Source organism: Capsicum annuum, unplaced genomic scaffold, assembly GCF_002878395.1.
Source record: "Capsicum annuum cultivar UCD-10X-F1 unplaced genomic scaffold, UCD10Xv1.1 ctg2489, whole genome shotgun sequence".
In the NCBI taxonomy this organism is placed as follows: Eukaryota; Viridiplantae; Streptophyta; class Magnoliopsida; order Solanales; family Solanaceae; genus Capsicum; species Capsicum annuum.
The window spans coordinates 432,170-455,109 of NW_025831066.1; positions in this window are offsets into that span (position 1 = coordinate 432,170).

Sequence of the window (22,940 nt, forward strand, 5' to 3'; positions counted from 1 at the left end):
AAGATATCGGGCAATAGGTTTTGATTTAGGAAAAATCAGATTTTTGGTTGTTGGGTCGTGTAACGTGAGGGTTTTGAAATTAAAAGAGTTATAGTTTATGAACTCACCTGGTTTCTATGAGTTTGAATTACGGGCGGTAGATAAAGTTTACGATCTGTGGTTTGAACTAATGGGTCATGTTCTGAGACATGAAGAGTCTTTCATTGTCACGGGTTCAAGCTATAGGTAGTAGAAAAATTCAATGACTCATGGGTAACGCTTGTAGACAATGTCCTACACCCTATAAAATTTGTCTAATTTCTATGAGTTGAACTTACAAGCTATAGAAAAAGTTCATAACCAGTGAGATCCACTCGTTGGTTATGATCCATGAATAAAAACTTTGCTTTGATTCACACGAGTCTAGTCTATGGTTCATAGACCCGAGTCATAACTCGTAGCCACTACTTGTGAGTGTACTCACATAAAGTTTTCTACTTTTTCATCTTTTCTTGGATCTGTGATTCCTAACGTAACAGAAACAAAACAAAGAGAACACTTAAACCTTAGGTTTTCTCTACTAAGAATTTATAGCACTTACGATGCTTAAACTTTGAGAATATGCATGTGATTAAGGCTATTTTATTGAATTTGATGTATTTTTGAAGTGATTTTGCAAGAAACCAGGTTTTGGATGCTAAATGAAAGAAAAATATTATTTTGGATGCTAAATGGAAGGAAAAAGTGGTTTTGGATGCCCAACAGAAGAAAAATAAGGTTTTGGATGCTAAATTGATGAAAAAAATTGATTTGGATACTAAACGGAAGAAAAATATGAAAAGTAGAAGTTTTGGTCTACTTAGTTAGGTAATTTTGAGCATTTGTATCACATACCGAGCATAGGTAACCAAGGTACGTGCAAAAATCAAAGTCTAGAGGCTCAGGAGAAGAGAAAAATAGAAGACACTACACTTACCAATGTCTAGATATGGCCCATATGTAGAACATACAAATCATATATGGACATAGGTAAGGATCCACTGATGAAAATTTTTTGGATCATTTTGAAATCGTATCCTAGGGTTTCCATGTAATCTACATACACTCCTATGATGTTTTTAGTCATTATTATATATGTTTAGTCAAGGTTTTCCTATTTTATTTAGCATTTTATTGCTACAATTTTCTGTAATCTATAAATACAATTTTGACTTTAGGGCCAAGTTTACAAACATACTTTGATTTCAAGATTATCTTATGATGTTGGGATCTTATTGTTCTTAGTTTTTCATGATTTTTTATTAAATTTAAGAGTCTTAGATTTTATCTTTCATTATCGTAAAATTGATTTTCTAATTTTGTTTGTCTATTCCATGATTGATTAACTATGATCGGCTAATTCCCTCAACTACGGTTGTGGGAACCCTAGCTGATTAATAAGGTAGGGGAAGATCCATGTCGTTCTAGATAAATATTTTTGCATGTATAAGGGTTTCTTTGTTCTTATTGATTTCTTTCTGGTGGCTAATGTTAAGATCCTGCATATATTCATTACTTGCTTCATAAGATAGGAAGAGAGTAGGAAAAGAAGATCAAAACATTAACTTAAAGATTAAATGTTTATCCAGGCTATTTAGTATCATCCGCATAATTTGATTATCTTTCATCTAATAACTTAAGACTCAAATGGTGATAGTTAACTGGGATATATTATAAGAGTTAGTAAAGCAACACCCTAAGACTCAAAACATAAAGGGTGAAATTCGTCAATGTGTCCACAAGACAGTTGATGGTACATAACTTCTGAGATTCTGTATGCAAGGTGTTGGAAATGTTTGACAATGCATGATAAAACTATAAATTTAGAAGCTAGGGGGAACACAAGCTTAGTGTTCGTTTTACATTGTTTACAACCAAAAGCATCCCATTTTTGTTACTTCTTTCTAGTTACTACAAATCCACCCTTTTTACTTTTCTGCACTCCCGGGTGATTTCAATAAGTTCAAGTAAGATATCTGACAAATTCCACATAGGATTCACCCCAACCTAGTTGGGTTACTATATTTTGACAGCGACTGGTTTATCCTTATAAGAAGGGGTAGTTTGGGCATTATCACCCCTAATAAGTGTTTGTTATATCATTGTGGCATGACATGGCTATGCTTAATACTCAGAATTCACCAATAATACCATGGATTGCCTCCCATAAAGTGCCTGATTCAAATTCAGAACATGACTTAATTTGGTTGGATTTCTCAAGCCTCCTATTAGTCAACTAAAAAAATCAACCATGTGTCATTGTTGCCACCTATGTAGTGTTTCACACATTTACCATTCACCTTAAAACTCTTCCTATCCTTATTCTCAAGTTCAATTACACCATAAGTAAATACTATAAGCACTCTATGTGCTATTCCATTTGGACCTTAACTTTCTAGTAAACAGCTTCTGCCTTGAGTCAAATAAGAGTACCATGTCACCAACTATTTAGCAATTTTTGACATGTCCTTAATAAATCACTGGTAGAAACCTACATGACCCGAGAAATTATGATGCCCTTCAAAGAGATTGATGGAGGAAATTTTAAATCATCTTAATCTTGGACTGTTTAGCTTCTATCCCTATCTTTGAAATCTTATACCCAAGAATTATGCCTTCTTTTACTATAAAATAACACTTCCCAATTAAGAACCAAATTGTACTCTACACATCTTCGCAAGGCATTGAATAGATGAGCTAAGAAATCATTGAATTAATAACCCATATTTGAGAAATAATCCATGAAAACCAGAATAGTGTCTTCTGCCATGAAGAAAAAATGGACATCATACAATACTAAAAAGTTGGGAGAGCATTACATTGACTAAAAAAACATTCTTTATAAATAAAAACATCTCATATGGACAAGTGAAAGTGGTCTTCTGTTGGTCCTTAATAGTAATACCTATCTGATTATACCTCGAATAACCGTAAAGAAAATGATACCATCCTCTACCAGCAAGGGGGTCTAACTTCTTATCCATAAATGACATAGAGAAGTGATTCTTCTAGGTTTATGAATTTAGCTTCTTGTAGACCATTCAAACTTTCCATGCACTGATTAGTCTTATAGGAAATATTTCATGTTTTTTCTCATTGATAATCATGGTGATTCTACCTATCTTCGGCATACATTGAACCAGGCTCATCCATTTGCTACAACAATCGAATTGATCATACCTACATCCAACAATTTTTTGTTTTCTTCAATAACAACCTCTTTCATTGGTAGATACACTCTACACATATGCTCAATTCTAGCTAAACACTCTAACTTAAGTTGGGGTTTATGAGTAGAAACCCTGGGTGGAATTCCAACAATGTCAAAAATGGTCTAACCAATGGCCATTTTGAACCTCAAAAAAATTGATGCCAAGGCCTTAGCAAATCACTCTAATAAATTAGATGCAATGATAAATGTAAATTATTATTATTCCCTAAGAATACATAATAAAAATAAGAAGGAAGGGGCTTTAGTTCCAAAACTAAAGGCTACTCGATAGATGATGTAGCCAGTGGGGTGGCTTTATTCTTGGTATTAAGGTCCATCTTCTTTGGTGGATAGGTGTATGAAACCCTAAAAACAAGTATGTTTCATCACAATAAAAATTCATTTTCACAACCATAAGTGCCTCAACAATGAGTCATTCCTTAATTGGTGAAACCAAATAATCTTCATCTATAATGTCTCTCATTGAAACCGCATACATGTCCTTGGATTGATTTATAGATTTTCATACATTCGAGGTGACTTTATCTTTATTAAGTCTGATCTTATTCTACCCAATCTCCATATTAATCAATGCCCTACTCATAGCTATGAAAGGCATTTCTAATATGATCAAAACCTCAAACTCAACCTCACTATCAAAAATCACAAAATAATCTAGAAATATCAAACATGCTACCTTTAAAAATACATCGCACAAGATACCAATGGACTTCTTCACAATGAGATCCTCTATCAAAATTCTCATATAGATTGGTTTAGACGACCTCAAACCTTATTGCTTATATATGGACAAAGGCATCTAGTTAATGATACCACCTAGATCACAAAAGTCTCATGCTAAACTTTAAGACCAAATAGTATGAAGAATGGAGAAAGCTTTTGAATCTTCCTTCTTTTTAACTAAAGATCAAAAAATAATGGCGTTATACTGATATTTGATATCTGTAAGCTCAAAACTCATTGTGCTCTTTTTTGCTAACAAATCATTCATGAACATGCATATCCCAACATTTTCTCTAGAAATTCCATAAGAGAGATGTTCAAGGATAAACTCTTCAGCAATGAAATAAACTTTTTATAGTTTCCCTATTTGATTTTTTTCTTTGGTGGAAAAGGTCAGGGAATGGGCTTCAATGTTGGTGTGTTGTTCTCACCTTCCCTTTATCTGTATCAGCTTCTGTCTAAATAACAAGAGGCTTTTCAGAGGCCTCATCATGTATTATCAAATTTTATGTTTCATCTTTATCCATATAATTAGTGCTCACGGGGTTGTTCCTCATGTTGTCAACCATAGGCATAGGCGGATCAATAGTAGCCTTACCGCTTCGAGTACCAATAGCTAGGAAATGACTTTTATTCTTAGGATTTTAAAAAGTGTTACTTGGAAGTGTTACTTGGAGTACTAATGCTAGTGGTTGCATATGACTCCATCTTTTGGTTCAAACCTAAGATTTTTGCCTTGATTTTCTTGAGGCAACTCTCGCCACTCTACGACCCCTTAACCAATTTTTCCAGTAAAGCTTCCATCCTTGAGTTTCCAAAATCAACAACGTGCTTTCCTAGTAGAACATAAAGACCACTCTTTTCCTTATGGTCATTATTCCTCCTCCTGTCACTTTTATACTACCTGCTCTTGTCTCTATACTTGTTGTAGTTTCCTCCATAATAGTTCAAACCTTGATTACCTTATCTTAAGTTCAATTTTCTTAATTTGACCCTTCGCCTTTGGCTCAAAAACTTGCCACTTCTCTATTAAGATACTTATTTTCTTCCTCAGAATTCAAATCATCATTCTAGAATCCTTACCTCGTGCACCATTGAATTGAACTTCTCCGCTCTAACTACCACAAATTACTTAGTAAGCAAGCCAATCTTAGTGTTTGGTTTGACCTCTTAATCCACTCTCTAAACTAGTGCTCTCTATTTATTTGAGGCTGCAACTGTATAAGTATCGGCTGATCTGTGATCCTCCTAAGTATGCCACCCTTGATATGTTTTAGTTATCTGGTTTAAGATTTCACAAGCATGATAAGAACATAGACTCATGAAGTATCCACCATAGATAGTGTTCATTACACCCTTATTATTAGAATTCAATGCTCTATTAAATATCTCAAGAAATTTCTACCAGTAATCCTATGAATTTAAAAATTCTATAGCTTTTTGTTAGACCTCAACCATGTCTCATATAGTGCCTCTGAATTTAATAGTTGGAAGTTATAAATTTCATCTTTCAACTACAGTATTTTTGAGAGAAGGAAAAAATGGTCCAAGAACTGAGTCCTCAACTTATTCCAAGTAATGATAGGTCTATGGGGAAACTCATCTAACCATAAAATAGCTTCCCAAGTAAGAGAAAATGAGAAAAATCTAATTTGTATCACCGCTAACTCACCCCAGGCAGATTATATGACATATAGATCCCTACGCAGTTCATAATATACATGTTTGCATTGTTAGTAGGGAGGCCAACAAACACCCCTTTCATATTTAGTAGTTAAATCATCACACTTAATGTATCAAATTTAGTCCCTTGAGGCAACTATAAACGAATGGTTGCACCTATTTTAATTTGTTTAGGATACCCTAAATCTTCTTCTAGATCATCATAAATTGACAAATATTAGTAGATGGGCTATTGACCCTTATTTTTTCTCAATTTGTACCTTACATCAAGGTGAAACTCGATGATCTTTCTCGTCTAGTCTAGTACTTTCTTCCCAAGATGCTCTTGGGGTAGCTGCATACCTAGAATTTTCCTTAATCTTCCTAAACATCATATTGTACTAGATAATTCAATATTGTTGGGTCATTATTAACCACTTTGACCAGCGCTCCATGATTATGAACTCTTTCTCTTCCCATACTTTAATTCTATCTTTAAGTTCTCTAAAGTGTAGGATCAAATAGAATAAGGGGATTTCCTTGAAACTTAGTACTGGGCATACATTGGCATGTTCCCTTGAAATAGTAGAAAAGTAAAGTCGGGAAACAAAATCAACAATCCAACAAACAAAATAATTCAACTCTAAAACCATAGTCTTCAACAATGACGCCAAAATTTATGTCATCTAAATTATACCTCCAAAAATTATCAAGTGGTCGATTATACAACTGTAGAATTCAAAAAGGTTGGAGTTGATCCCACAGGGAATAAGATGAGGTTTAGTTAAGTATTTGTCTAAGTAATTGGTAAATAAGTAAAACTATGGGGTTTTGTGAAATAAATTATGAAAATAACAAGCATTGATTTGTTGGATTTGTAATCTGTATAAGAAAGGAACTAGGAGTGTGTTCTCTAATAACATCAAAACATCATAGTTTTTCCATGCTTTATTCATCTCATATGGTATTTGTCATGCAGAATCACAAGCTATGTATCATCTAAAAAACTATGTTATGCCCTTTTAGATAACTATCCACAAGCACAAAAGATACCATGTCATGAGTGTTGCAACTTTGACCCTTATCTATGATCTTAATATAGTTTTTCCCATTTACCAGCTCAAGGCAAAATAAATAAGGATAAATCCAAGTCTTGTTGTTGAATCGCTATTCTAATTTTGTTACCCTTGATACAATCCAAGATAGAGATAGGACAAGTCCCAACATGTTTAATCATTTAAAAACAATCAAATGAAGAGAAACAACAAAACATTCCTAACTACCCTTTGATAATCACTTTGTACTTTGAACACTACTTTGTTAATTTGTCATGGTTCCCACAACCATAATTGTGGTGTTTAGATACTCATAATTGCAAGAACACAAGAAGACTCCTTATATGAAATCATAATCATGAACTTACAATAATAAGATAAGAAACTCTTAAATCTCAATTTGAATAAAAACTCTAAAAATCAATGTCAATAATTCTAGGACATATAATGTGTCTAATAACCTTAAAACAATGTAGTAGTGCATAAGATAATCATAAAAAAATAATAGGAGTATTTATAGATACAAAATAAATCCTATACTAAACTACATAGGACAAACAGGCAGACAACTACATGGACTAAACTTGTGGATCAATATATAGGTCTTAACTCTCTCTTATGGAAATCAAGCTTTGTAGTATCTCGATCACAATAACTGTTCATGGATTTTAGGTTAGCTTTATGAGTTATATCTTTCTTATGTAAGAATCATACAAGTCAGAACCTAAAGCTTTTCAATAATAAATTAGTTGCATGAGTCGTGGGTCAAATCTATGAATCGTGGGTTGCATACGTGGAAATCAATATTATATTTCATCCTTATAACGTTCTTCATAAATGTCTTCCATGGATTATGGGGTACAATTTACGAGATGCAGACCACACTCGTGGAATCCAAATTTTTCCTTACTTGATAAATTTTCATCCCTTTTATTCTACTTACCTCCAAACCCTCCTGTCCTGCACAACATAAAAAACACATGATACCCAATAAAAATACCTAAGTTTTACATATTCTCTTAGTTTTAAGCATAGAAAATGCCTTGAAATTATGGTGCATCGGGAATGCATGATCGTGCAATCAAACCACGATCCCACATTCTATCGTGAGAAGATCCTTTTAATTTAAAATATAATTAACTTGAATCAACCCAATAATTGACCTACATGTTTAAAAATCACATACCTCTCACCCAATTTCTTTTCTTCTCCCTTTCTAACATTATTGTACTCAAGATTACGAACCCTAACAAATCTAAAGGAAAAAATCAAGTTAATTTCTTGATTTGAAGTGTAGAGCATCCCATATATTTATATTTTTTGACCTCCCATCATAACTTTTTCACAGATTTCTAAATGGTGTGCCTAACAAGGGGTATTCGACTTTATTTTGCCCATAGGTGTATTCCTCATAGAATTACTATTGGAATTTAAGATTATGAAAGCACAGGGAAGTCTTAGTACCCATTTTCATATAAAAATTGTCAAAACCTTGTTAAAATTACTATCACATTGGGTCTAATAGGGTCAAATCATAATGAGCGAAATTTGCTCAGTGTTTGGGATTCCACGACACAACCTATGATCATGGTTTTAACCTATGATCATAGATTGGATCATTGTGGCCATTGTGATATTCCAGTGGTAAACCTTCAGAAGTTTATCAGACAAATACATCCCATGATCGCGATGTTAACATATAATCATGGTATGTGCCAATTTGATGTGTCCTAGTTTAGTGGGTCTTAGGGATACTTCTTATGACAATACATTACGATAGTACCTTTATTATATGATCGTAGGAAGTGATTGTTTAAGTTATGCATGTCCTTGTCATTCTCTGAAGAACCAATCTACAATCAGATGGTATGATCATATATTCATTACAAGATCATAAGTAAGAACATTTATGTAAAGCTTTTGTAATTGCACATTGTTTTCAACTGTGAACTAATAATTTATTCCGATATAAGTAATATGATACCTAAATCCAAAAAATATTAGGACAAGTCTATTCTAGGAAAGATATCCAAGGAAAAGCTCCTATAGATATCCTTACAGAGTGGATCTAGTGCTAATGGTTTTTATAAGGATTATGCGATTATATCCTTCGATTAACAACACTCACCTCAAATAATGAAAAACCTAGATAAGGTGACATTTCCCAAGTACACACACAAATGTACGTGGTCTACCAAGTAATACAATGGCCTTCAAGAAATCTGAGTTATCGATCCCATAGAGACTAGATTTGGAAACGATTTAATTTTAGTTCACAATTTAGATTTACTTGATGCGAGAGTAAGCAAAAGAGAGAATTGAGTTTGTATATTGCAAGTAAATTAAATAATGCATAAAGTAAAGATCTTGTAAAAATCAATAGGAGAAAACCCAGGGTTGAAGCACTCTACACAATCATATTATGCTTTTGGATTTCATTCGTTAACTTTCTTATCTTTGTTGTTGATTCGTAGGTAAATTCCGTGATTATGGTTTCCTAACCTTAAATCTATTACCTAAGTTGAACCTTGCACCTACATTGTTGGGTGGGGATTTAATTATTCACTTAAATTCTTAACAAATATATTCCTACATATGAATTAAGTAAGGTATCTCAGTACATCCCTGTCCTAGATACTAATTCAAGTTTCTTATTTTATAAAGAATCAAGAACCATACTCTGCTTATTCTTATGTTCTATCGCCTTATTCCCTCTCTCGAGTTCACAAGGTTGACAATAATATATTCTAAGGGTCGCGAATCCTTAAAATAGTTAAAAATATAATAAACAAACAACCAATAGTAATATGCAAAGAAAACAAACTTAGTGCCACTTTGGTCCACCTATGCTGATAACGTTGTAAATTGTCCAACACCAATACTCCCGCAATTCTTTTTGTGAAATTTCTAGAACTTAAATGGTACTTTGGATTTCTGTGTGCTATACGGTTCAGCAATGTGTACATCTTATCATAAGTTACCTCCAATGTTTGACCACCTGCGGGTGAATCTTGCAAAATCTTTATCTTATGATCAAGAGTATCTACAATAGTATAAGAAAGTCACTAATTAGATTATTGGTGATGTGGAAAATCTCAAAGAAAAGCCTTGAAGTGTTCCCAACCATGATAGAGGTTTACATCAGGCTTTTATTTGAAGCTCACTATCTTACTGCGAAGTTTCGCAATCTTGCCTGATGGAAAGACTCTGACGAGGAACCTTCTGGTTAAGTCGTCACATGTTATGATTGAACTAGATGGATATAAATTGAACCACCTTTTAGCTTTACCAATAAGTGAATAGGGGAAGAGTGTCAGCCTCACATAATATGGAGTCACCTTGGTTGGAGTGAATGTAGTTTTAAGCTCAATGAAGGTCTGCAAGTGAACTTATGGATCTTCATATAAAAGCCCTGAAAACTGTCTATTACTAATAAAAAGTTGTACCATATTGTATTTTAACTCAAAATTTGTCCCAACTGTCGGTCTTTGAATTGGGGAAATCAAGCTCATAGGAAGTGGGACTGAAACTTCCCTAACCTTCCTACCAACTGCTTATTATTCAGCCATAGAAATAGTATTCTCTTGGCCTTCTTGGATTTGCGGAATTCTGGGGATATAGATTGTTTCTCTCCTGCGTTGATGGTAAAGTTTCTTGGGTTTCAGGCTTGGTTCTACCAACTCCCGATCCCTTGCCAGCTTATAAACTTTGAAACCTATTTCATTCAAAAACAAATCCAAGACCAAGAATAAAAATCACCAAATAAATCTAAGTGTAAAACTAAAATAAACAATTGCTAAATAACAATTCCCCGACAATAGTGCCAAAAACTTGATAGCGCCTAAGCGCACACGCAAGTGTACGTGGTGTATCAAGTAAGTCATATAATCATGCATCAGATATGCATGGATTCAAATTATCATTTAAGCATCAGATATGCATTCTCAGTTTGAGAAACTTAGTTTATTGGAACACTTAGTCCTACATTCCTAAATCAATCATGATCAGTCATTCATGCTATATATTCATGTAAGTTGTATTTCCTCTCATCTCAGCCAGTATCATTCGAGGACGAATATTCCCAAGGGGGAGATATTGTAATACCCCACATTTTGGACTAGAATGAAAATTTGTCATTCCTATGCATGGATGTTTAAAAGCCTCAAATCATATATAAATTTAGTGTGTTAAATAATTATGTAGTGTGGGAATCTATTTGAACATGAATTTAGATCATAGAGGTTCCCTAACTCAAGTTGAAAGCTTTCCTATCGTTCAAGTTTTAGTTAGCATCAAAACTTGGGCAAAATTAAATCGATAATGACTCATTGAATATGACGAACTGTATGGTTTACTATATATCGAATGAAAGATATTTGAATTAACTTTCCAACAATACCAATTACGTATAAATCCTATATCGGAGTAAAGAGTTATGCCTATTTTACTCCAGCATATCAGGATGGAAATAGTGTGACGACATTTGTGATAGCTTATCACATTTGTGATGCCCTAACACGAAGGTCGTCAGCCTTAGCCAGAAACCAGCTCCTAAGTGATAACATTCATGATAGCTTATCATATTTGTGATGCCCTATCGCGAAGTCAGCCTTCGGCAAAAACCAATCCCTAAGTGATGATATTCATGATAGCTTATTACATTTGTGACACCCTATCACGAAAGTCGTCAACTATGATTTTCAGCAACTGGAAAATTATTTTATAAGGGTATTTTCATATTTTCCTTCACCTTCCACAACTTATAACCCTAAAGAGGCACAATTTTTCCCATTTTTCTTCAGTTAAAAATCTTTAAAACCCTCTCTTACACTCTCAACCACAAGATTAGGGTTTCCATCAAACTCATCTCTCAAAAGCAAGATTCAGGCCTTTTTCCAAGATAATTAAGAATTAAGTTCTCAATCCAAGAACTCTCCAGTAAATCATCAAGGTTTCCTTTCTAAGGTATGCATGTGTTCATTCATTGACTCCTTTCATCCCTGAAGTTCAAGAACCCATTTCTAAAACTATATATTATGGTTTTAATATTATGAATGGATTATTGATCATGTTTATGTGTCGAATGAAGCCAAGATAGAATCTTGATGTGTTATTATGAATCTATGATATCATATGAGTTGAAAACATGTAAGTTTGATTATTTATGATGAGTAATTGTATGATTTACACCTATGCATAAGTTGTGCATGTAAGGTGTTTGATAAAATAACTAAGAGACTAGTAATCATGCATAATAGATAAATTGTGACTAAGTGAAGGATTCATGATATGACCCCATATTCCAATGATTTTCATGTTGATATTATGATATATAAATGTGGTTGGGATATTCATGAATTATTCTTATCAGATTATGCCATGCTTACTTGCAAATCCTATTTACGTACAAAATGTATAATATCCATGCACTTCATGAAATCCCCAAGTTTGTATATTATGGGTTGTTGATGTTGGTCACGTACTCAAGTCAGTCATGTGTGTCAGTTTCCTTCCATCAAGTCCTGGGGGTATTCGTGCCCAAAAAATTTAGTTGTGTGCCTAGAGCCATGTCATGTTATCACGATACTGTCAGTTAAGCCATGATCTATAGAATTCAGTCAGTCATGTGACTCAGGAAAACTCAAAAATCTGAGTAGTCTCAGTAGTTCAAAAATCTCATAGATCTCAGTACTTAATCTGTAACTTCAGTATTCATAGTCAATCTTAGTAACTTCAGTACTCTCAATCAGTCCTCAAAACTCAGTACATTTTGTTAGTTATTGAAATTCAGTAAACTCAGTTTAGCTCCGCTAAACAATACCACTAGTATTAGTTCAGCTAATCAGTTCAGTTTAGTTATTCATTTCATCTCTGCTATTGTGTTTAGTATATTTCAGATGGGAGTAGGATTCAACATCCAGTGAGCCTAGGGATGGGGACTCACCCACTAGAATAGGACTGAGATCCCTAGAAGCAATCCTAAAGTTCCAGAACTACATAGCCAGTGTAGGTATGAGATGTCACCTGTTAGATAGGACTAACATACTCAGGGGTCACCCGTTACCACATTTATATGTATAGAACTGATTCCAGGAGTCCCCCGCTAGAATAAAATTGACTCCACAACAGATTTCTTTAATGGTGGCACAGTACTGACACCCTTCCAGTCAGGGCCGAGATCGGACCCTAGTAAGCTTAGCTTAGGGCATGTCGGTTTGATGAACACATCCCACAATTTTAGTTAGAGAATCAAGGCTTTCATACATAGTCAACTTAGCTTAGTAGAATAGATTCAGTACTGTTAGATACAGTTAATGCTTATCATTGTAAATAGACTTCAAGATCGCCCATTAGATAGGACTCATCTTAATAATGATTAATCAGTATCAGAATCATTAGATTTAAAGATCACCTTTTAGATAGGAATGATCTCACACTAAGTCAAATCATCCTTATTATCAGTATAGTCATGATCACCCGCTAGATGGGACTGATCTCAAATTTAGTTACTCCAAGTATAACGGAACTCAGATAGTTCCATCAGAACTTAGACTATTAGATATAGTCGCTCAGTATCAGTTACATTGGTTAGGCTGATCATAATAGTTATATTAGTTTTTTGAACACATGTATCAGTCATATTAGTTATCGAAATTCATGATATTAGTATTCAACTTCAGGAATGTCAGACACAATCAACCAGACCAATTCTTCGTAATTTGAACTGTCAGAAAGAGTCATTCATCTATTCAGTATCTTAGTATCAGTACACTTATGTTGTTAGTATTCAGACTCATAAGGGTATTTTGGTCTTTTCTCTTCACTTCCCACGACTTATAACCCTAAAGAGGCATAATTTTTCCTATTTTTCTTCAGTTAAGCATCTCAAAAATCCTCTCTTATGCTTTCTACCACAAGATTAGGGTTTGTTCTCAAGATCATCTCCTCAGGAACAAGAATATTATTTCCTAAAGGAGTTAAACCCTAGTCAAGAAAAATCAAGGGCAAGCCTAAGGATTGCTTCAGGAACCTTTAGAAACATTAGATCTCTTTCAAAAATAAGCTTTAAGGTATGCGTTGTATTTATCTATGGATTCAATTCATTTATAGAGCTCAAGAATCATGCTTTTAAATGTTATTTCGTAAACATTTTGTCGTGATATGAGCATGTACTTGTTGATGATTGTTGTTTAAGTTTCAAGATAATATCTAAAGGTGTTTTTATGGAATATATGTACTTATTAGTTGAAAAACACGAACTTTGGGTGGTTAGACATGATGCAAGTATGAAATCCACCTATTCCTTAAAAAATGCATGCAAGGTATTTGATAAAATGCCTAGGTTGCTAGAAATTCATATTTACATTATTCCATGATATCTAAATGACAAGTCCATTTTTGCTATACACTTCAATATGGATTTCCATGTTATTTATGTGTTGTTATTGTTGTGGTATGAAGCATGTATGATAATGGAGATATGAATTATGTACATGAAATATATCCATGATTTTCCCTACCATGTTTGAGATGTTGAAAAAATACATGAAGCATAATATCCCCTACTTATGATATTGTGAATTGTGGACTCCGATCTTGTAATCAAGTGGTGTCATGTGTGAGTCAGTTTCATTCTATTGAATCCTGGGGGTATTCGTACCCAAAAAATATAGCTGTGTGCCTAGATCCATGTCATGTTTTCACGATACTCTAAGTCAAGCCATGATCTATAGAAATCAGTCAGTCATGTGACTCAAGAAAACTCAGTAATATCAGTAGTTCAGTTTCTCAGTATTCTTAGTGCTCAGTAACCTCAGTAATCTCAGTAAATCTCAGTAACTTCAGTACTCTTAATCAGTCCTCAGAAATCATTATATTCCATTCGTCATAAAAATCCAGTAAATTCAGTTTTAGCTCCGCTAAACAATACTACTATTTTTAGTTTAGTTAATAAGTATCAGTTTAGTAAATTAGAACTAAGTTATTTAGTTCAGGCCAGTTATTCAGTTCAGTGTATTACAAATGGGAGTAGGATTCGGCAACGAGTGAGACTAGGGATGGGGACTTACCCACTAGAATAGGACTGAGATCCCTAGAAGCAATCCCTAAGTTCCAAAACTACATAGCCAGCGTAGGCATAAGATGTCACCCATTAGATAGGACTGACAAACTCAGGGGTCACCCATTAGCACATTTATATATATAGGACTGATCCCTGGAGTCATTCGCTAGATTAGGACCGATTCCACAATAGATGTCTTTACTAGTGATGCGTTACTGACACCCTTCTAGTCAGAGCAGAGATTGCACCCTAGTCCGCTTAGCTTGGGGCATGTTGGTTAGATGAACACATCCCACGGTTTTAGTTATAGAATCAGGGCTTTCTGACACAGTCAAATTAGCTTAGTAGTACAGATTCAGTACTGTTAGATATATTCAGTGCTTATCATTGTAAATAGACTTCAAGATCACCCATTGGCAAGGACTGATCTTAAATATGATTAATCAGTATCAAAATCATTAGATTTAAAGATCACCCTCTAGATAGGAATGATCTCATACTAAGTCAAATCATCCTTATTATCAGTATACTCATGATCACCATCTAGATAGGATTGATCTCAGATTTAGTTACTCTAAATAGAACGAAACTCAAATAGTTCTATCAGAACTTAGACTGTCAGATATAGTCGCTCAGTATCACTTACATCGGTTAGGCCGATCATCATAGCTATATTAATTATATCAATATTATGAACTCATGTATCAGTCATATCAATTATCAAAATTCATGATATTATTATTCAGCTCCAGGATTGTCAGACACTGTCAACCATACCAGTTCTGCATAATTCAAACTATTAAAAATAGTTGTTCATCTATTCAGTATCTCAGTATCAGTACACCTATGTTTTCAGTATTCAAACTCAGTAATCAGCATCATCACGAGTTCAGTTATTGTTGTTTATGCAAGTATGTATTCTCGTGTTCATATTAGTTAGCATTTTTCATACATATAACGCTTCGCATTTGGCCTACCTCACTCATATACTCAGTACATTCAGACGTATTGATGCATTTGTGCTATGGTGATTTCTCTTATGTTACACCAGAGGTTCAGAGGCACGAACTCCAGATCAGCAGTGGCATTCTAGTGTTTAGAGTTTGCAGTGAGTAATTTTCATTCGAGGACGATATGATTATTGCTACATTTACTATTTATTTGCTAGATGGAGTTAGTTTGAGACATGTTCCTTCAACTCCTTATTTATTTTAGTTAGATGATTTCAAACTAGATGTCAGATTAGATATTCAAATCTTATTATTTTTTACAGTATTTATGACTTATTTTGGTACTATTATACCTTTTTTAGATATTTTGTTATCAGACGTTTATTCAGTTTTAACCTTATGGCCTTTTATGTTTATGTTTCCACATTTTATGATATATTATGTTGTATACAGGTACAGATATCAGTCATGGGTTATCTTGTAGTCCTTCAGGCTCATGAGCACCATGAAGAATTTTAGTTCAGAAAATTAGGGTATTACACATACTTTGGTTGCGAAATTCTTGAAGATTAATGGTTGAACCTTGAGCCTTGAATTTGAAATTTAATCTCCTAGGATTTTTGTTATTGAGTATTTTGAGAAAGAATGAATATAATTTGCTAATTAAGGGCTAAATCTCATGTTATGGGGGTTGAAGTACGTGGGAAAATGACCCAATTACCCAAAAAGATACAGCTTTTAATGACTGAAAATTAAACCAACGATACATAAACCAACGTGTTGCGTCGATAGCATTGATATGATGGACCCCACGCCACATCGAGTCTGTATTGGTTCATTGGAAATTGCACTGAGTTAAGGGAAAAATTATCTGTTGATGTGATGGATGATGCACCACGTCAGTTCACTGGAAATTGCATTAAGCTAATAGAAAAATTATCCATCGATGCAATAGACAATGCGATGCATCGAGATCGCATCGACTCAATATTTTTGTCATTCGAACATGGTCTAAAAAAAGTCTAAAAAATCTGAAACTCATCCGAAAACACCTACTAATATTCCTGATCATGAATCAACCTAAAGGTTGATATTTTAAGGTCCTAAAGGTTGTAAAATAGTATTGTCAAGTTATGAAGGCCAAAATAATACTAATTTTGAAAACTTAGCAAGAATTTATCTAGGTCTGGGATCCCTTAGCATGCTTTTAAGGATTGAGTTAATCTTGGGATTTTGCTGGATGTTAAAATATCTCTCCCTTAGGAACATTTTCCTCAAATTAGACTGAATAAGCTGAGAATACTGATAGAATGAATTTAGACATGGACATGCATAATTGATGAATGATTTAATGACTGAGATTATTAATATACTGAATTATCATACTGAACATGCATATCTGATTCATGCGTACCTAGATGAACATGATTCATGAATGCATGACTGGGATTACTTAAAAGGTGAGTTTATATACAGAAATGCATATCTGATGTGTGGTTACATGACTGAACTAATTTGTGAATGCATGATTGAGTTGTAACATTAATTGATACCAAGTTGGTATTTATATTTGAACATGAGAATGAGTAATTTCAAGGAAAAACTAGTACCTTGGGCTGATTCTGAGTTTGCAGAGAAGAGGTGAGGATACTTAATTTGCATATCTCCTTCCGCTTCCCAGGTAGCTCCCTCAACAAACTGATTCCTCCAAAGAACTTTGACTAGAGGGACTTCTTTGTTCCTTAGTCTGCGAATTTGATAATCAAGGAATTCGACTAGGATATCTTCATATGAGAGGTTATTCTGAATGTCTATGCCCTCTATAGGGACTACGACTACAGGGTCACCTATGCATTTCTTTGGAGAGGAGACATGTAATACTGGGTACACCAAAGATAAGTTTAAAGACAACTCAAGATCATATGTTACCTTTCCAAAATGGCCAAGAATTTAGCAAGGACTGACGAATCGGGAACTAAGTTTCCCTATCTTGACAAACCTCTTTGCTCCTTTCATAGGAGAGATTTTCAAGTATACAAAATCACCAATCTCTAAATTGAGATCAGTTACTGAATACACATGAACGGGAACATGAGAACATAATTGATCGTAAAATATGATACATAAACTGAATATCATGAATAGAACTAAGCCCCTAAATATATGGCTTATGGCTGTTATTGGGATGAGGGTCCACCTATGAGTACCCACTACTTCAAACTAGATTTGTTACACAAAGAGAAGATGGAAGGTTTAGGTTATAAAAGCTTAGGGATTATAGTGCATCTCCCTCTTGGGAGATTTTGTTCCCTGAAGAAAGATATTATGATGGAATATCATGGATCTGAAACTGAGGTGTGGTACCTAAACTGCACTGAACTCATACCTTCATGGTTTCTTGATCTTGTAATACTTACATTCATAAGACTTTAGATAGTGAGAATAGATGGAAAGATAAGAAACCTAACCATACGAATATTATCTATCTAACTACTAAACTGAATGACTAGTTTTGCAGACTAACTTAAGATGAAAACTTATATTCAACTGAAGCCTTTCCTTAACACTCTTTCTATAGAGTTCTAATGGATTTAGGAAGCAATGAGTCTTTGCATGGCTGAGTAAAATAGCTAAATAAGATTATGACATCCTGGCTAAAATTCTGTAATATGAGTCAAGGCCTACGAATATCATCTAAGATAGAGTGACTAAGAATTTTTGCACTGTAATTACAAGTTTTCAAGCTTAGACATATTCCTCGAATACTCTCTTAACTCTACTTTTCACCTTAGTAAAGAAGATCACTGGAGACTACTAAAACTATTCACATAGGTGCTGAGAATGACTGCATAAACACACTAACTTACCTGATTATCTGAATGGCTGATAGCTGAATACTTAGTTATGGAATATTAAACTGTAGTTAGTCTGTATAACTAGACTAGAAATGTAGACTATTATGTATATAAGCAAGGGAATGACTGATCAACATGAGATAACTGAGTATGAATTCGTGAAAACTATATAATTTAAAAATGCAAGACAAAGTGTATAACATGATTCTAAAATATCTTGTAAACTGAGGTACCAAAATACTGATAACGGAATAACTAATAAATCCATGCTAAGATCAAGCAAACCAAAAACTAAACTGAGTTACTGATCTGATTACTGGACTGAGACTGTAATAGAGACTGTAACTAAGACAGTAACTAAGGCTGTCACTGTGACTATAACTAGGACTAAATGCTGGGCTTTAATAGCTATGTGATGGGGACAAACATGAATCGAGGATCTGAATAGACACTCACATTCTGAATTTTCTCAACTTTTCATCTTATGAAAACAAATTTTGATTTCCCTCTTCAGAAACTAAATACAACCCTTTGCTGGCCATTTACTTGCACACTACACTGACATTCAAGCCTATCTTCATATCTACATCCTCATGTAAGACAAGCATGCAAAAATCTTTTGTTATCATGAAACACTTACTCTCTTCCATCTAAGCAATCATTCATCACTACATCTTTTTTTAAGAAAAGTCCATAGAAGGGTTAAGACATAAGGACCTGATGTATGCATGAATACTATATCGAAATTGACACTTACTGAGGCCTGAGGAATAGAATATCAACTCCATGTATTTATCAAAAGATCTAAACTAAGGATATGTATGACAAAATCTGACCTTATCAAATCGCTAGAAGTATAGCATAGGTCTTGGGAACTAAGCATACAATCCAATATGACATGGGTATCTGAGTCATAAGTTCGATGACTTGAGTCAAGAATTTTTGTATTCATGGAACATGGTTTGTAACACTGAGTGAATTGAAATTCCTTATACTAGGAACTATAAACGTACATGATTTTTGTTAATGTTCTTCAATATGAGCCATGATCATAGAGCTGACATATAAAACATGAATAGATATCATGATAACTTATGGGTTTCAAGAGTCTAAAGTATGATTCAGAGATGATCGGCGTGATCATTCTCGCTACTGGAATAGACAAGAATATCATCTATAAAGAATATAATGAATATGTCCAAGTACTGATTGAACACGTAACCCATTAAGCCCATAAAAGTTGTTGGGGCATTAGTAAGACCAAAGGACATGACTAAGAATTCAAAATGACCATATTAAGTTCCAAAAGCTATTTTCAGAATGCCACATTCTCCGACTCTGAGATGATGATAGTCCGATCTGAGTTCTATCTTGGTGAAGTAACTGGCACCCTAAAGTTTGTAAAACCAGTTATCAATTCTAGGAAGAGGATACTTGTTCTTAACCGTGACTTTATTTAGCTGACGGTAATCAATACACATTCTAAGAGAACTATCTTTCTTTTGCACGAATAAAACTTGTGTGCCCTACGGGGACACACTAGGCCTTATAAACCCCTTATCTAGGAGATTCTTTAAAAGTTCTTTAAATTCTTAGAGTTTTGCCCTTGTTATTCTGTATGACAGAATAGATATGGGCTGAGTATTTAGAAGAAGGTCTATTGCGAAGTCAATTTCTCTTTTGGGAGGAACTCTGGGAAGATCTTCGAGAAATACATATGGGAATTCACATGCTACTGACAATGATTCAAGAATAGGGGTTTCTGAACTAGAGCCCTGAACTCAAATGAGATCGGAGACATATCCCATAGATATTATTTTTCTTGCTCGAAGTTAAGAAACAAGCTTACCACTAAGTGTTGAAGTACTACCCCTCACCTGTAGGATGGGCTCATTCAGAAACTAATACTGGAAAATTCTATTTTTGCAGTCGACTGAGGAATATTAGGAACAAAGCCAATCCATGTCGAGAATGACATCAAAATCAATCATCTCTAATTCGACTAAGTCTACTAAAGTGAATTTTTGAGATACCATAGCTGGGTAGTTCCTCTATACCCACCTGGCTATAATGAATTTACCTACTGGGGTAGAGACTAAGAAAGGCTCTGCTAGAATTTTGGGTCTGACTCAGAAATCAATAGCCATATATGGAGTAACAAAGAAAAAAAAAGCTCATGGTTTTAGCAAAGCATAAACTTGCAAATTATAAACTTATAATGTAATAGTGACCACATCAAAAGAACTTTCCTAATCCTGTCGGGACTATAGAGAATAGAGTATATTTGGGTGTTGCCGACTGGTTGTATTGGATATGGCACCCTACTTTTTTGGGTAACTGGACTGAGATGAGGGACAGTTATGCTAACCTTGGGAAGCTGACAGAGGAAAATCTCTAACTCTGTGACCTATCTTGCCATACCCAAAACACACATCGCTGCCAGTGCTGCAGATACCATGGTGGTTTCTTCCATATTCCTGACAAAGGGGATTTGTTTGGGCACTCTTTGGCCTTGACATTCTGTCCTTCTTATTCTTTTTTCCCTTTCTCCTATGCCTCTCCTCCTTAATATACAGAGCATGAACCATAAGCTTAGATAGGATAACAACCAGTTGATTGTTCTAAAAAACCATTGAATAAGGTAAGGTAGTGAAAGCAGCTCGAAACTCAGCATGGGAGACATGCTCATTCATAGAATATTCCTTAACGTGCGGAGGGGCTAACTAGTTTTCATTACCTCTTTCATTAGCTTCTCTAAAAGGCATGCTATGGAAGCTTAAGGAAGAGATAAATTAGACTGAGAGTTTTACTTGAGTTGATGCTCACTTGCACGACTTGTACACTGAAAGAAAGGAAACTTTTTTGAAAACACCTCAAGCCTCCTATCCATAAGTGTGGTGCACTACACACCTATGGATAAGATTTTATTAGATTCAGCTTTCATAATTCCTAGGACTCTGTGGTACCTTAAACTATGATACTAATTTTGTAACGCCCCGAGTCTATACCTTGGACGCTACACGGTGCTCATAATTCTAAAGAACCACAAGTTAATACATGACTGGTACCTACTGCAATAGGTAAATAATAATACTGAAATATGCAAAAATTTGGCAAAAACTTTCCTTAAGGTTCAGTACTAAAACAAAACTGAATACGGTATAGCAATACCAAAATAGAAACATCTGTCTGGAAATATTCTAGTCTGAAAAGCCTCTAAAACATCTGAAATGTAGAGTAGTTAGGACAAGTACCCAACTAACTCTAACTACAGAAATAAACCAAAATGATAAAATAATAATCATGACCTCAAACTATGAAGACTCACCACTAACTCTAACTACTGAAGATCTGAACTGCAAAAGGTGCTTCGGAGCCCGTACGTCTAAACCTATGATATAAAATATCATAGCACACGAGAAAAGTATACGACAATACTTTGAATGTACTAGTATACTAAGTAAGTAGGTTGAAATACGTGGTTCATATGCATAAACAATACTGACTAGATGACATAAATGTAACTGAGTGAGAGTACATGCATGGATATATAAATTGTAACTGAGATCGTGATAACGCTGAATATTTAGTCGAAATACTGATTAACTATTATCTGAGTATACTGATACTGAATTACTGATAATTGAATGACTATATCTGACAGTCTTGATTCTATGGAACTATACTAAGTTTTGTACTGAGCTGAGTGACTGTGTCTAATAGTCCTGAATCTGTAGAACTAAACTGAGTTTTATACTGAGACTGAATTTGAAACTGAGACTGTGGGAGGTAATTATCTAACTAATATGCCCCTTTCTACATATATTGGGGTATAACCTGTAACATCAATTGGAAGGATGTCAATACCATTCCACGAGTAAAGACAAGTTATAAGTTAACCCTATTTGACAAAAAGCTCTTTCATCAACCCTCACTGATAGGAAAACTCAAATAAGATGTATCAACCCTTATAATATCTGGAAGGAAGATATCACAACCTATGCTGGCTATGGAGTTTTGTAATACAAGGATTGCTTCTAAGCATCAAACCCTCTGCTATTAGGAATGCCCCCATCCTTGGGTAAACTCGGTTCTGAATCCTACTCCCATATGAATAGACACTGAACTGATTTCCCAGTTCAAACTCAGCTTGACTGGATTATTTCTAATTATACTATCTAACTGAACTAAATTGAGTTCACTGAGTTCCGTTGACTGATGGTATACTACTGAATTCTTTTAATTAACTGAATTTACTAAGGTCTGAAATAAATACTGAACTGTAAGACCCCACAAAATCCTAAGCTTAATTAAGTATTTTAGGCCTGTTAAGGTGTCCCAGACTTAGAATATTTTAGGTAAGCACTTAGGCTTAGCATTATT